Below are 17,506 nucleotides of genomic sequence, written 5' to 3'. Positions count from 1 at the left end.
ATATATATATATTTTGTATGGGAATAGAGTGGCAGAGCAATGTACAGGGCCAGCCGCCTATCCCCGGCATCGGTGAGAATGGAGCCGGGGCGATGGAACGCCAGCTGTTACTTGTTCCGGGGGGGTGGGGCGGGGGCGGGACTCAGATTGGGGCAAGTAGTATTTTTCATCAGGAGTTCGGCATTGGCTGTTCCATATTACTCTCACGATAGGTTCGTTTATCGATGTCTTTGTCACGCATCGCGGTGGAAGCGAAAGTGGTGAGAGGACTTCCCTTTGCGGCTCCCTGAAATGTGGAATCAGGAGTGAGGCTAATGTCGCGTACACACCACCGGACTTTCCGCCAGACTAGGTCCGACGGTCTTCCCGACTGACTTTTCAGCGGAGTTCCCACGGACTTTCCGAACGAACGGACTTGCCCACACACAATCACACCAAAGTCCGACGGATTCGACCGTGATGACGTACGACCGGACTAGAATAAGGAAGTTCATAGCCAGTAGCCAATAGCTGCCCTCGCGTCGGTTTCTGTCCGTCAGACTAGCATACAGATGAACGGATATTTGGACCGGACTCAAGTCCGTCGGAAAGATTTGATGTAATTCTGCCCACTTCCTCTGACCCCAGACTGTCATTTGCATGTCTCCCATAGGGGGCGCCTCACCACAGCCTGATCTCCCTGTACTCCGTGTAATGATGTGTGCGTGCCCCCGATTCCCTGCCACGCTGTGCTCTGTGGTTCCTCCTGCTGGTCACCTATGCCATTACAGGAAACAGGGACTGGTGGATCAAACCACTGAGCACGGCGGGGTGGGGGTGTCTGGAATCCAACGTGTTTGGCCGGTGTCATGTCAAATATTGTCCCCCGTTGGATACTGTCCACTGTGTACTGCGCATGCAAGCAGAGAGGACTTCCCTTTGTGACTCCGGTCCAAACACCCCTGAATGTGGAATCAGGAGTGAGGCTAATGTCGCGTACACACGACCGGACTCTCCGCCAGACTAGGCCCGACGGTCTTCCCGACGGACTTTCCGAACAAACGGACTTGGCCACACACAATCACACCAAAGTCCGACGGATTCAAACGTGATGACGTACGACCGGACTAGAATAAGGAAGTTCATAGCCAGTAGCCAATAGCTGCCCTCGCGTCGGTTTCTGTCCGTCAGACTAGCATACAGATGAACGGATATTTGGACCGGACTCAAGTCCGTCGGAAAGATTTGATGTCATTCTGCCCCCTTCCTCTGACCCCAGACTGTCATTTGCATGTCTCCCATAGGGGGCGCCTCACCACACAGCCTGATCCCCCTGTACTCCGTGTAATGATGTGTGCGCGTCCCCGATTCCCTGCCCCGCTGTGCTCTGTGGTTCCTCCTGCTGGTCATCTATGTCATTACAGGAAACAGGGACTGGTGGATCAAACCACTGAGCACGGCTGGGTGGGGGTTGGGGGGAGGGGTTGTCGGGAATCCAACGTGTTTGGCCGGTGTCATGTCCAATAGTGTCCCCCGTTGGATACTGTCCGCTGTGTACTGCGCATGCAAGCAGAGAGGACTTCCCTTTGCGACTCCGGTCCGGGATCCGACTTGTGAGGCCCCCAAGTCGCATGAGATGTCGAATCCCATGCTAGTCCATGAGAGTTGTCTAAGCCCCCGTACACACGGTCAGACATTCCGAAAACAAAATCCGTCGGATTTTTACCTGGTGTTGCATACACACGGTCGGACAAACTTATCGGAAAATCCGATCGTACATAGCGTGATGACGTTATTTCGTTACGACGGGACTACATTCAGGCTAGTAGCCAATAGCTTTGGTCTAGAAATTTGATCTGAGCATGCGTGGCACTTTGTCCGATCGGAATTCTCTACAAACAATCGGACAAAGTCTGATCGGATCATGTTGTCGGAAAATGTTATATCCAGCTCTCAAACTTTGTTGGTCAGACATTCCGACGGAAAAAGTCCGATGGAGCCCACACACGGTTGGATTCTCCGACAACACAGTCCAATCGGACGTTTTCCATCGGAATTTCCGACCGTGTGTACAAGGGCTTAAAGTGGAGTTACACCCAAAAGGGGGAAGCCCCCCTGCCACATTTGGTACTTTTAAGGGGGGGGGGGGGTACCTGATTTTGATTGCTGCGGCAAACTGAGGTTCTCCCCCTCCCCCCCTCCTTCCCATGCAGTCTTTCTGGGACACATCGAGGTCCCAGAAGACTGCGGCACCATTCACAAGGCGCAGGGTGACTTGCGCATGCACAGTAGCAAGGCTTCGCTGCCTGTTTCCCTTACTAGAGATGCCAGTGCCGGCACCTGAAGCTGATTGAAGAACCGGCTCGGGTGAGGGCATCGCTGGATCTAGGGCTGCCACCTTTTCTTCAAGCCAAATCCAAACACTTTAGCGGCACACAGCAATTACATTTTATTTATTTTTTTAAACCGGTTCTGACCGGCTCCTGTACTTATATGTCGGCACGGCTGGGCAAAGTAATGTACCCGTACGTTAGTTTGAATTTCCCGCCGTGCCCATGCGCGCGCCTGATGCAAGCTCCGTGACCGCGCCCACGGGTCCCGCGGACTCGATCGCCGCGGGGATACCTGCACACCAAGCAGCTTGCTATGGGGTCACCCAAGCCGAGCCGCTGCTCCGTGTGTTCATTCAGACACGGAGCCCTGGCTTGGCTCCACCCCCTCTCTCTCCTCATTGGCTCACCGAATTTGCCAGCAGCGAGAGCCAGTGGTGTCTCAACCAATCAGGAGAGAGAGAGTCCCGGACAGCCGAGACCTTCGTGCAACATCAGTGGATGGAGGTGGGGTGCAGGTAAGGTTCGGGGGGGGGGGGGTATCTTAATGCATAGGTTGCACCTTTACAATCACTTTAAAATAAAACTAAACACTAGAATCTCATAATTTGTTCATTTCTGTAGTGATTTGCAGTGTTTTTAAATCTGCAGTTTTCATTAAGATAATCCCCGGTGATCCCGCCATGATGGTCCTTGTTCCGGCACTTCCTGTTATAGGGTGACAACGCTCTGAACCTGTTCCCCAATTGCTTTCCCTCGTTGTCACCCTGTCACATGTGCCTCTGATTACAAATGACCTTTAAAACACATTAGACACAGAATTCATTGTTGTCACCATCAGGAGAGCTGCTCTGGGAATTGCCATCGCTGGAGTGCGAATAGGAAGTGGCTTAAAAAAAAAACAGATGAAAGGAGCTAAAAACAAGTATTTTATGAATAAAAGTCAATTATTTATACAAAGCTAGATGCTATTCAGTTAGCGTTTAGGTTCCAGTGTGGGGAAAAAGTATTGTTATAGTTTTACCTTTTTTTTTTGGATAATTAATGAGATTATAAATGGAAGCTTTCCGATCACTAGGCTGCTTCCTCAGACATATTGGCAAATAAAAAAAAAAATGTAATCAATTAATAAAGTCTACATTTTTATTATTTTTGATTTTACACTAAATTGTATCACTAGGACAAGACTTTTTTTCTTATTTTTGGTTAACACAATACAACATGTTCTACATTCTACCATCAGAGAGTAATCCGCGAGATTCTTATTAGGAGTAGTACCGCACAGTGACCACTAGATGTCACATTACACATAGTTTTCTGGAGAGTTCACTGTGATCTGTATATACAATATATATATATATAACTTGTACCATTCATTGACACTGCCCGGCCAGCACAGCTTCTATTTGCAGTTCATGAAATCACAATAAGATGCCGCACTTTATTTATATTATTACAGATACTTAATTACCAGCAGAGATTTACCCCACTAGTTTTTTTAGGAACTATAATAATATTACACCTTTAAAATGATAACAATGTGTTCATATTCTACAACCGGTGACATCACTGAGAATGCAGCCTATCCATTCACTAGAGAGCGGTGACATCACTAAGAATGCAGCCTATCAAATCCGATGACATCACTGAGAATACAGCCTATCCATTCACTAGAGAGCGGTGACATCACTGAGAATGCAGTCTATCCATTCACTAGAGAGCGGTGACATCACTGAGAATGCAGCCTATCCATTCACTAGAGAGCGGTGACATCACTGAGAATGCAGCCTATCCAATTACTAGAGAGCGGTGACATCACTGAGAATACAGCCTATCCATTCACTAGAGAGCAGTGACATCACTGAGAATGCAGCCTATCAAATCCGATGACATCACTGAGAATGCAGCCTATCCATTCACTAGAGAGCGGTGACATCACTGAGAATACAGCCTATCCAATCACTAGAGAGCGGTGACATCACTGAGAATGCAGCTTATCCAATCACTAGAGAGCGGTGACATCACTGAGAATGTGGCCTATCCATTCACTAGAGAGCAGTGACATCACTGAGAATGCAGCCTATCAAATCCGATGACATCACTGAGAATGCAGCCTATCCATTCACTAGAGAGCGGTGACATCACTGAGAATGCAGCCTATCCAATCACTAGAGAGCAGTGACATCACTGAGAATGCAGCTTATCCAATCACTAGAGAGCGGTGACATCACTGAGAATGTGGCCTATCCATTCACTAGAGAGCAGTGACATCACTGAGAATGCAGCCTATCCAATCACTAGAGAGCGGTGACATCACTGAAAATGCAGCCTATCCAATCACTAGATAGCGGTGACATCACTGAAAATGCAGCCTATCCAATCACTAGAGAGAAGTGACATCACTGAAAATGCAGCCTATCCAATCACTAGATAGCGGTGACATCACTGAGAATACAGCCTATCCATTCACTAGAGAGCGATGACATCACTGAGAATACAGCCTATCCATTCACTAGAGAGCGATGACATCACTGAGAATGTGGCCTATCCAATCACTAGAGAGCGATGACATCACTGAGAATGTGGCCTATCCAATCACTAGAGAGCGATGACATTACTGAGAATGCAGCCTATCCAATTACTAGAGAGCGGTGACATCACTGAGAATGTGGCCTATCCAATCACTAGAGAGCGGTGACATCACTGAGAATGCGGCCTATCCAATTACTAGAGAGCGGTGACATCACTGAGAGTGCAGCCTATCCAATCACTAGAGAGCGGTGACATCACTGAGAATGTGGCCTATCCAATCACTAGAGAGCGGTGACATCACTGAGAATGCAGCCAATCCATTCACTAGAAAGCGGTGACATCACTGAGCCCTGTGAGGGGTCCCAGACACGGGGTGTTCGACATCCTGCAGCATGTTCCTATCAGTGGCCCCTGATATACCCTTCTGGTCTGGGGTGAGGATTCGTCTGTTCCCAAGTCTCAGAACCGGCTAGTCCCAGGCGCAGTAACTGAGGGAGGATTCGTAGTGTCCGGGTGTCCGGGTGTGCTCTTGACTTGGAGGGACACCACAGCTCGTGGAAGTGATCGGGGGAGGACTCTTCGGAGGAGGGCCGGCAAGTGTCATCCTGAGAAGTGCCTGGTTACTGAGTTGGGAAGGACATTGACGAGTCGGCACTTTTCCAGTACCTCAAATGAAGCTGGAGACGTTCCAGGTACGGAGGAAAAAGGTTCCTGTTTATCTTCAGTTGATTGTTCAAGTTTTGAGTCAACGTACCGACTGCCATGATCTCTGGCTAGAGGTCTGTTCAGCCTTGAAGTGCCCAGCTGCGAGTGGCTACTCTCTGGGTGGAAGTAGAGACTTTGTTACAACCAGCAGTTCAAGGTACCTGAGTTCTTCACCCCGTGCCCTCTGTTCCCTAAGAGACTGTGTTTTGTGAAAGTTCTACTACAAAATGAAACCTTTTGAAAGGACTTTATCTGTGTCAGTGTACAAGTCGTTGGGTGTCCACCCTGGGAACCCCTAGATGTGGAGGAGCAGGCCGAGAGAAGGTCACCGGTAAGCCCATTCAGTCCAGTCCACCCTGCAACGGGTTATAGGTGCTACAGAAGAGACACAAAATAACGATGGATCTCCTCGGTCTGGGGCTCCATGGAAGATCTCACCTCGTGGAGGATCAATGATCAGGAGAACGGTGAGGAATCCGCCCAGAACTACACCGGAGAATCTTCTCCATGATCTCAGCTGGGACCATAGTCACCAAGAGAACAATCGGTGACACACTACACCGCGAGGGACTGAAATCCTGCAGCCCCCGCAAGATCCCCCCGCTCAGGAAATCACATGTACAGGTCCCCCCCGCTCAGGAAATCACATGTACAGGTCCCCCCCGCTCAGGAAATCACATGTACAGGTCCCCCCCGCTCAGGAAATCACATGTACAGGTCCCCCCCGCTCAGGAAATCACATGTACAGGTCCCCCCCGCTCAGGAAATCACATGTACAGGTCCGTCTGAAGATCACTAATGACCATCGAATGATTCCGAGGAGAACCGGGGGAAGTTTCCCCAAGAACACCATCCCCCACCACCATACATGGAGGACCTATGACCCCTAAGAACACCATCCCCCACCGTCATACATGGAGGTCCTATGACCCCAAGAAACCCATCCCCCACCATCATACATGGAGGACCTACGACCCCAAGAACACCATCCCCCACCGTCATACATGAAGGTCCTATGACCCCAAGAACACCATCCCCCACCGTCATACATGGAGGACCTACGACCCCAAGAACACCATCCCCCACCGTCATACATGGAGGACCTATGACCCCAAGAACACCCTCCCCCACCGTCATACATGGAGGACCTATGACCCCAAGAACACCATCCCCCACCGTCATACATGGAGTTCCTATGACCCCAAGAACACCATCCCCCACCGTCATACATGGAGGACCTATGACCCCAAGAACACCATCCCCCACCGTCATACATGGAGGACCTATGACCCCAAGAACACCTTCCCCCACCGTCATACATGGAGGACCTATGACCCCAAGAACACCCTCCCCCACCGTCATACATGGAGGACCTATGACCCCAAGAACACCATCCCCCACCGTCATACATGGAGTTCCTATGACCCCAAGAACACCATCCCCCACCGTCATACATGGAGGACCTATGACCCCAAGAACACCATCCCCCACCGTCATACATGGAGGACCTATGACCCCAAGAACACCTTCCCCCACCGTCATACATGGAGGACCTATGACCCCAAGAACACCCTCCCCCACCGTCATACATGGAGGACCTATGACCCCAAGAACACCATCCCCCACCGTCATACATGGAGTTCCTATGACCCCAAGAACACCATCCCCCACCGTCATACATGGAGGTCCTACGACCCCAAGAACACCATCCCCCACCATCATACATGGAGGACCTACGACCCCAAGAACACCATCCCCCACCATCATACATGAAGGTCCTATGACCCCAAGAACACCATCCCCCTCCGTCATACATGGAGGTCCTATGACCCCAAGAACACCATCCCCACCGTCATACATGGAGGTCCTACGACCCCAAGAACACCATCCCCCACCGTCATACATGAAGGTCCTATGACCCCAAGAACACCATCCCCCACCGTCATACATGGAGGTCCTATGACCCCAAGAACACCATCCCCCACCGTCATACATGGAGGTCCTACGACCCCAAGAACACCATCCCCCACCGTCATACATGAAGGTCCTATGACCCCAAGAACACCATCCCCCACCGTCATACATGGAGGTCCTATGACCCCAAGAACACCATCCCCCACCGTCATACATGAAGGTCCTATGACCCCAAGAACACCATCCCCCACCGTCATACATGAAGGTCCTATGACCCCAAGAACACCATCCCCCACCGTCATACATGAAGGTCCTATGACCCCAAGAACACCATCCCCCACCGTCATACATGAAGGTCCTATGACCCCAAGAACACCATCCCCCACCGTCATACATGGAGGTCTACACATTATGCTTTGAGTATTTTTCTGCTAAGGGGACAGGACAACTTCACCTCATCAAAGGGATGATGGACGGGGTCATGTACCATCAAATCTTGGGTGAGAACCTCCTTCCCTCAGCCAGGGCATTGAAGACGGGTCATGGATGGGTCTTCCAGCATGACAATGACCCAAAACACACGACCAAGGCAACAAAGGAGCGGCTCAAGAAGAAGCACATTAAGGTCCTTGAGTGGCCTAGCCAGTCTCCAGACCTTAATCCCATAGAAAATATGTGGAGGGAGCTGAAGATTGGAGTCACCAAACGTCAGCCTGGAAACCTTCATGACTTGGAGAGGATCTACAAAGAGGACAAAATCCCTCCTGAGATGTGCGAACCTGGAGGCCAACTCCAAGAAACGTCTGACCTCTGTGATCACCAACAAGGGTTTCTCCACCAACCACTAAGTGATGTTCTGTGAAGGGTTCACATACTTATTCCACTCACTTTTTTCAATCACTTAAAATGCAAATCAATTTATAACTTTTTTTGAAATGCGTTTTTCTGGATATTTGTTCTGTTCTTCTCTCTCTGTTATAATAAACCGACCAATAAAATGATAGACGATCGTTTCTTTGTCAGTGGGGCGAGTGTACAATACTTCCCCCCCTCGCGGTGTACTGCGGCGGGGTCGGTGTACTCGCAGTCTGTATTCCTCGCAGATGATATCACACACACGGCTGTATTTGCAGAGCGGCTCTGTAATGTTTGCTCGGTATTGATTGGCCTGATCCGGTTTTCTCAGCAAACACCTACAAAGGGGCCCCCTTCCCCCACCGCTCGGCCTTCGCTGTGCGCTGACTTCTGTATCATTATTATCAGCGGAGAAGCTCTCGGGTTCTACGGATAAGAACACAGATGAAGATCAGCGACAGTAATCCTTAGAGGAGTCAGCAGACTCTCTATAGAGCTGCAGCCTCGGAGCGATGGTGTCACCCTCCCTGTGTAATGCACCTTAGCGCACACTAGGGGGCGGAGATCACATTGTGCCCAATACTCTGCAAAACATGGAAACTGAGACAATTTCTATGGGGGAGATTTACTAAATCTGAGGCAGCTGTACACGGCGGCCAATCAGCTTCTAACTTCAGCTTTTTTCAATGAAGCTTTGACAATAAAATCTGGAAGCTGATTGGCTGCTATGCACAGCTGCATCAGATTGTATGTGCTCCGGTTTTAGTAAATCTCCCCCAATATGTCTTCTGATGTTGGGTCCGAGTGCCCCTTTACATCGGGTGTTCCCATCGGAGTGCCCCTTTACATCGAGTGTTCCCATCGGAGTGCCCCTTTACATCGGGTGTTCCCATCGGAGTGCCCCTTTACATCGGGTGTTCCCATCAGAATGCCCCTTTACATCGGGTGTTCCCATCAGAGTGCCCCTTTACATCGGGTGTCCCCATCAGAGTGCCCTTTTACATCGGGTGTTCCCATCAGAGTGCCCCTTTACATCGGGTGTTCCCATCAGAGTGCCCCTTTACATCGGGTGTTCCCATCAGAGTGCCCCTTTACATCGGGTGTTCCCATCAGAGTGCCCTTTTACATCGGGTGTTCCCATCAGAGTGCCCCTTTACATCGGGTGTTCCCATCAGAGTGCCCCTTTACATCGGGTGTTCCCATCAGAGTGCCCCTTTACATCGGGTGTTCCCATCAGAGTGCCCCTTTACATCGGGTGTTCCCATCAGAGTGCCCCTTTACATCGAGTGTTCCCATCAGAGTGGCCCTTTACATCAGATGTCTGCATCAGCGTACCCCTCTATATCGGGTGTCCCCATCAGAGTGCCCCTTTACATCAGGTGTCCCCATCAGTGTGCCCCTTTACATCAGGTGTCCCCATTAGAGTGCCCCTTTACATCATGTGTCCCCATCAGAGTGCCCCTTTACTTCAGGTGCCCCGTTAGAGTGCCCCTTTACATTGGGTGTCCCCATCACAGTGCCCCTTTACATCAGGTGCCTTGTCAGAGTGCCCTTTTACATTGGGTGTCCCCATCAGAGTGCCCCTTTACATCAGGTGTCCCCATCAGAGTGCCCCTTTACATAGGGTGTGCCCATCAGAGTGCCCCTTTACATCAGGTGTCCCCATCAGAGTGCCCCTTTACATTGGGTGTCCCCATCAGAGTGCCCCTTTACATCAGGTGTCCCCATCAGAGTGCCCCTTTACATTGGGTGTCCCCATCAGAGTGCCCCTTTACATTAGGTGTCCCCATCAGCGTGCCCCTTTACATCAGGTGCCCCACCAGAGTGCCCCTTTACATCATGTGTCCCCATCAGCGTGCCCCTTTACATCAGGTGCCCTATCAGAGTGCCCCTTTATGTTGGGTGTCCCCATCCGAGAGCCCCTTTATATCAGGTGTCCCCATCAGAGTGCCCCTTTACATCAGGTGTCCCCATCAGAGTGCCCCTTTACATCAGGTGTCCCCATCAGTGTGCCCCTTTACATGGGGTGACCCCATCAGAGTGCCCCTTTACATCAGATGTCTGCATCAGCCTCGATAGAAAAGGGCCACCCCAGCCCCCATAGAGAAGGGTCACATCAAACCCCATAGAGAAAGGTCACAGTAGCCCCCAATGAGAAGGGCCACACCAGCCCCCCATAGAGAAGCCCCCCTCAGCCCCCCATAGAGAAGGCCCCCAGCCCCCATAGAGAAGACCCACACCAGCCCCCCATAGAGAAGTCCCCCCCAACCCCCCATAGAGAATGCCCCCCCAGCCCCCATATAGAAGGCCCCCATAGAGAAGACCCACACCAATCCCTATAGAGAAGGGCCACCTCAGCCCCCCATAGAGAAGGCCCCCCAACCCCCATAGAAAAGGGCCACACCAATCACCAGGCCACACCAATCACCATAGAGAAGGGCCACACCAATCACCATAGAGAAGGGCCACACCAATCCCCATAGAGAAGAGCCCCCCAGCCCCCATAGAGAAGAGCCCCCCAGCCCCCATAGAGAAGGGCCCCCCCAGCCCCATAGAGAAGAGCCCCCCCAGCCCCCATAGAGATGATTGATTTGATGGTTGAACGTAGAAAGTGAACCGTCCAGAAGTTCCGGAAGAAAGTGAACAATGGAGGAAGGTAACAATGTATCGGCCTTGTATGTGTATAGATATCATGGTGTGTACGAGGACTGCGGAGGCATTTGTGTGTCACCCCCCCCGGGGGCACTCTAATTACACCCTGGCACTGCGAGGAGGAATGCGGTTGCCATGGGTCTGATCTCCCCGGTGAGCGAGGCTGAGAGCCGTGTGATGGAAAGAACTTGTAGAGAGCAATCCTGCAAAGACGCCGGAACCTCACCGACCTGCAAAGAGACCACTGCGACTCTGACAGGTGAGGGGGGGACTCCATCACCTGGAGGGACAGACCACTGCGACTCTGACAGGTGAGGGGGGGACTCCATCACCTGGAGGGACAGACCACTGCGACTCTGACAGGTGAGGGGGGGACTCCATCACCTGGAGGGACAGACCACTGCGACTCTGACAGGTGGGGGGGGACTCCATCACCTGGAGGGACAGACCACTGCGACTCTGACAGGTGAGGGGGGGACTCCATCACCTGGAGGGACAGACCACTGCGACTCTGACAGGTGGGGGGGGGACTCCATCACCTGGAGGGACAGACCACTGCGACTCTGACAGGTGGGGGGGGACTCCATCACCTGGAGGGACAGACCACTGCGACTCTGACAGGTGAGGGGGGGACTCCATCACCTGGAGGGACAGACCACTGCGACTCTGACAGGTGAGGGGGGAATCACCTGGAGGGACAGACCACTGCGACTCTGACAGGTGAGGGGGGGACTCCATCACCTGGAGGGACAGACCACTGCGACTCTGAAAGGTGAGGGGGGGACTCCATCACCTGGAGGGACAGACCACTGCGACTCTGACAGGTGAGGGGGGACTCCATCACCTGGAGGGACAGACCACTGCGACTCTGACAGGTGAGGGGGGGACTCCATCACCTGGAGGGACAGACCACTGAGACTCTGACAGGTGAGGGGGGGAATCACCTGGAGGGACAGACCACTGCGACTCTGACAGGTGAGGGGGGAATCACCTGGAGGGACAGACCACTGCGACTCTGACAGGTGAGGGGGGGACTCCATCACCTGGAGGGACAGACCACTGCGACTCTGACAGGTGAGGGGGGGACTCCATCACCTGGAGGGACAGACCACTGCGACTCTGACAGGTGAGGGGGGACTCCATCTCCTGGAGGGACAGACCACTGCGACTCTGACAGGTGAGGGGGGGACTCCATCACCTAGAGGGACAGACCACTGCGACTCTGACAGGTGGGGGGGACTCCATCACCTGGAGGGACAGACCACTGCGACTCTGACAGGTGAGGGGGGACTCCATCACCTGGAGGGACAGACCACTGCGACTCTGACAGGTGAGGGGGGGAATCACCTGGAGGGACAGACCACTGCGACTCTGACAGGTGAGGGGGGGACTCCATCACCTGGAGGGACAGACCACTGCGACTCTGACAGGTGAGGGGGGAATCACCTGGAGGGACAGACCACTGCGACTCTGACAGGTGAGGGGGGACTCCATCACCCGGAGGGACAGACCACTGTGAAACTCTGACAGGTGAGGGGGGGACTCCATCACCCGGAGGGACAGACCACTGTGAAACTCTGACAGGTGAGGGGGGGACTCCGGCAGGACGCAGTGTTGTACTTTTAGGCACAAATCATTGCAGTTTATGTAACGGAAATCTTGTAGATCGGGAAACAAGGTAACATTTTATTATTATTATTATTCAGGATTTATATATATTTTGTTACTTTTTCAACCTCTGCGACTTTGAAGCGGAACTCCAGACAAACCGCTAATTACACGGATGAGACACACATGTTAGAAATGCGTTGCGTGTCGAGGATTCGCATTTGTCCATCCGGTCCTGAGAATTTCACAGCTCTGCTGCACAGTCATAATAACCCTTTTTCTGTACTAAAGTCGAGCAACGTGGCTGGCTCCCCTCCCCTCCCCGCCCCGCCCCTAGCGTATGAGTGGACAGCGAAAGGAGCAGCGACTATTGTGGGGCTCTCTACTCCTGTCAGCGTGCTGATTTTCAGGGCGGGGGGGGGGGGGGGGGGAGTGACGGCTGCTGGATTGGCTTCCTGTGCCCAGAAAACGACGGGGAATGCAACATTTTAGGGCCGCTTCACACCATAAAATTCAGTCCAGATGCGTCTCTGTATTGGGCGTTTTTGATGCGTTTTGTTGCGTTTTCAAAGTGTTACGGTTATGGCTTGGATGATTATAGTTACCTAGATACACCACATCTACGGGCCTTCCTTTATCTAGATACACCACATCTACGGGCCTTCCTTTATCTAGATACACCACATCTACGGGCCTTCCTTTATCCAGATACACCACGTCTACGGGCCTTCCTTTATCCAGATACACCACATCTACGGGCCTTCCTTTATCCAGATACACCACGTCTACGGGCCTTCCTTTACCTAGATACACCACGTCTACGGGCCTTCCTTTATCTAGATACACCACGTCTACGGGCCTTCCTTTATCTAGATACACCACGTCTACGGGCCTTCCTTTATCTAGATACACCATGTCTACGACCTTCCTTTATCTAGATACACCACGTCTACGGGCCTTCCTTTATCTAGATACACCACGTCTACGGGCCTTCCTTTATCCAGATACACCACGTCTACGGGCCTTCCTTTATCTATAAACACCACATCTACAGGCCTTCCTTTATCTAGATACACCACATCTACGGGCCTTCCTTTATCTATAAACACCACATCTACAGGCCTTCCTTTATCTAGATACACCACATCTACAGGCCTTCCTTTATCTAGATACACCACGTCTACGGGCCTTCCTTTATCTAGATACACCACGTCTACGGGCCTTCCTTTATCTAGATACACCACATCTATGGGCCTTCCTTTATCTAGATACACCACATCTACGGGCCTTCCTTTATCTAGATACACCACGTCTACGGGCCTTCCTTTATCTAGATACACCACGTCTACAGGCCTTCCTTTATCTAGATACACCACGTCTACGGGCCTTCCTTTATCTAGATACACCATGTCTACGGACCTTCCTTTATCTAGATACACACGTCTACGGGCCTTCCTTTATCTAGATACACCACGTCTACGGGCCTTCCTTTATCTAGATACACCACGTCTACGAGCCTTCCTTTATCTAGATACACCACGTCTACGGACCTTCCTTTATCTAGATACACCACGCCTACGAGCCTTCCTTTATCCAGATACACCACATCTACGGGCCTTCCTTTATCTAGATACACCACATCTACGGGCCTTCCTTTATCTAGATACACCACGTCTACGGGCCTTCCTTTATCTAGATACACCATGTCTACGGACCTTCCTTTATCCAGATACACCACGTCTACGGGCCTTCCTTTATCTAGATACACCATGTCTATGGGCCTTCCTTTATCTATAAACACCACATCTACGGGCCTTCCTTTATCTATAAACACCACATCTACGGGCCTTCCTTTATCTAGATACACCACGTCTACGGGCCTTCCTTTATCTAGATACACCACATCTACGGGCCTTCCTTTATCTAGATACACCACGTCTACGGACCTTCCTTTATCTAGATACACCACGTCTACGGACCTTCCTTTATCTAGATACACCACGTCTACGGGCCTTCCTTTATCTAGATACACCACATCTACGGGCCTTTCTTTATCTAGATACACCACATCTACGGGCCTTCCTTTATCTAGATACACCACATCTACGGGCCTTCCTTTATCTAGATACACCACATCTACGGGCCTTCCTTTATCCAGATACACCACGTCTACGGGCCTTCCTTTATCTAGATACACCACGTCTACGGGCCTTCCTTTATCTAGATACACCACGTCTACAGGCCTTCCTTTATCTAGATACACCACGTCTACAGGCCTTCCTTTATCTAGATACACCACATCTACGGGCCTTCCTTTATCCAGATACACCACGTCTACGGCCCTTTCTTTATCTAGATACACCACATCTACGGGCCTTCATTTATCTAGATACACCACGTCTACGGGCCTTCCTTTATCTAGATACACCACGTCTACGGGCCTTCCTTTATCCAGATACACCACGTCTACAGGCCTTCCTTTATCTAGCTACACCACATCTACGGGCCTTCCTTTATCTAGATACACCACGTTTACGGGCCTTCCTTTATCTAGATACACCACATCTACGGGCCTTCCTTTATCCAGATACACCACGTCTACAGGCCTTCCTTTATCTAGATACACCACGTCTACGGGCCTTCCTTTATCTAAATACACCACCGTCTATGGGCCTTCCTTTATCCAGATACACCACGTCTACGGGCCTTCCTTTATCTAGATACACCACGTCTACGGGCCTTCCTTTATCCAGATACACCATGTCTACGGGCCTTCCTTTATATAGATACACCACGTCTACGGACCTTCCTTTATCTAGATACACCACGTCTACGGGCCTTCCTTTATCTAGATACACCGCGTCTACGGGCCTTCCTTTATCTAGATACACCACATCTACGGGCCTTCCTTTATCTAGATACACCACGTCTACGGGCCTTCCTTTATCTAGATACACCACGTCTACGGGCCTTCCTTTATCTAGATACACCACGTCTACGAGCCTTCCTTTATCTAGATACACCACGTCTACGGACCTTCCTTTATCTAGATACACCACGTCTACGAGCCTTCCTTTATCCAGATACACCACATCTACGGGCCTTCCTTTATCTAGATACACCACATCTACGGGCCTTCCTTTATCTAGATACACCACGTCTACGGGCCTTCCTTTATCTAGATACACCATGTCTACGGACCTTCCTTTATCTAGATACACCACGTCTACGGGCCTTCCTTTATCTAGATACACCACGTCTACGGACCTTCCTTTATCCAGATACACCACGTCTACGGGCCTTCCTTTATCTAGATACACCATGTCTACGGGCCTTCCTTTATCTATAAACACCACATCTACGGGCCTTCCTTTATCTATAAACACCACATCTACGGGCCTTCCTTTATCTAGATACACCACGTCTACGGGCCTTCCTTTATATAGATGGCAACTCACCTCCTCATAGAAGATTAGTAGATTGGTTTGGCAAGAACGATTCTTCATGAATCCATGCTGATTACTGCTAATGATAGCGTTCTCATTACTAAAATCTTGTATATAGTCCCTTATCATCCCCTCCAAGAGTTTACATACTATTGATGTTAGGCTGACTGGTCTGTAATTCCCAGGGATGTATTTTGGCTCTTTTTAAATATTGGAGCTACATTGGCTTTTCTCCAATCATCTGGTACCATTCCAGTCAGTAGACTGTCAGTAAAAATGAGGAACAATGTTCTGCCAATTACTTGACTGAGTTCCCTAAGTACCCTCGGGTGCAAGCCATCTGGTCCCGGTGATTTATTAATGTTATGTTTTTCAAGTCTAATTCTCATTCTGTCCTCTGTTAGCCATGAGGGTGCTTCCCGTGACATTATGGCTATGGTTAGGGTTAAGGTTATGACTAGGGTTAGGGTTATGGTTAGGATTATAGCTTGGGTTAGATTAGGGTTTGGGTTAGGGTTATAAATAGGGTTAAGGTTATGTCTAAGGTTAGGGTTATGGCTATGATTAGGGTTGTGAGTAGGGTTATGGCTATAGTTAGGGATAGGCTAGGGTTATGGCTAGGGTTAGGGTTATAGCTATGGTTAGGGTTGTGGCTTGGGTTAGATTAGGGTTTGGGTTGGGGGTATAAATAAAGTTCAGGTTAGGGTTAATGCCTATAGTTAGGTTTATGGCTATGGTTAGGGTTGTGAGTAGGGTTATGGTTAGGGTTATGATTAGGGTTAGACTAGGGTTTGGGTTATGGCTATGGTTATAAATAGAGTTAGGATTAGGGTTATGGCTATGGTTAGGGTTAGACTAGGATTGGGGTTATGATTAGGATTAGGGTTATGATTAGGGTTAGGTTTATGGTTAGAAATAGGGTTAGTGGCTCATTGCTGGCAATAATGGAAGGAATTATGCCCCATTGTTGGTGTCAGTGTATGGAATATTACCCCCCGGGCCGCAGTATGGAGCCTGCTGTTCTACATAATTGCAACAAGAATGTATGGACTTTCTTTTAAAGAGCACTCATCCATTAACACTTGAGACATGACATTAGCTCTGGGGGGGGGGTTGTATTGTTTTCTGAATGACCTCCAGACTTGTTTGGCGAGAAGGGGCGGTGAAGCAGGAAGCAGGCAACGAGTATGTAACGAGGAGATACGTAGATAAGTCTGTCCTTTGCACACAGATGATTGGGATGTAGATACGCTGATCTCTATGACCGGTATATATTGTGTGTACTTCCCCTTTAAATGCAGACACTCAGGAGATGAAGGTAAGTGTCTCTCCCACTGATGGACTTCATATTATGTGACATCATCTTCTCTGAACCGCTATTTACTAAAAAGAACCTTCCGGATATGTTCCATCACAGCTCCGACAGTGCGATCACCCGACAAAAAAGAATAGGCCTAGAAAATGAATTTCCTGCAGGAGCCAATC

The 17,506-nt window shown here is 50.4% G+C and overlaps 1 protein-coding gene across 10 annotated transcripts in view; it reads left to right on the top strand.

Annotated features, from left to right (window-relative positions):
* The window catches only part of LOC143989343 (TOG array regulator of axonemal microtubules protein 2-like), a 114,863-nt gene that overhangs the window by 17,951 nt on the left and 79,406 nt on the right, over positions 1–17,506 (top strand). The window contains exon 1 of one of the 10 annotated variants that reach the window (XM_077489433.1): positions 11,071–11,226. The exons of 1 other annotated variant lie outside the window; for it this stretch is intronic. The gene's annotated coding sequence lies outside the window, so the exon portion shown is untranslated. 8 more of the 10 variants (XM_077489442.1, XM_077489434.1, XM_077489441.1 and 5 more) reach the window with 8 other exon arrangements.

The sequence above is a fragment of the Lithobates pipiens genome, unplaced genomic scaffold (genome assembly GCF_037356315.1).
Source record: "Lithobates pipiens isolate NorthernLeopardFrog02 unplaced genomic scaffold, aLitPip1_a1.2 Scaffold_18, whole genome shotgun sequence".
Classification (NCBI taxonomy): domain Eukaryota; kingdom Metazoa; phylum Chordata; class Amphibia; order Anura; family Ranidae; genus Lithobates; species Lithobates pipiens.
Note: the sequence above shows the minus strand (reverse complement) of the source record. Positions and strands in the feature narration are given on the sequence as shown.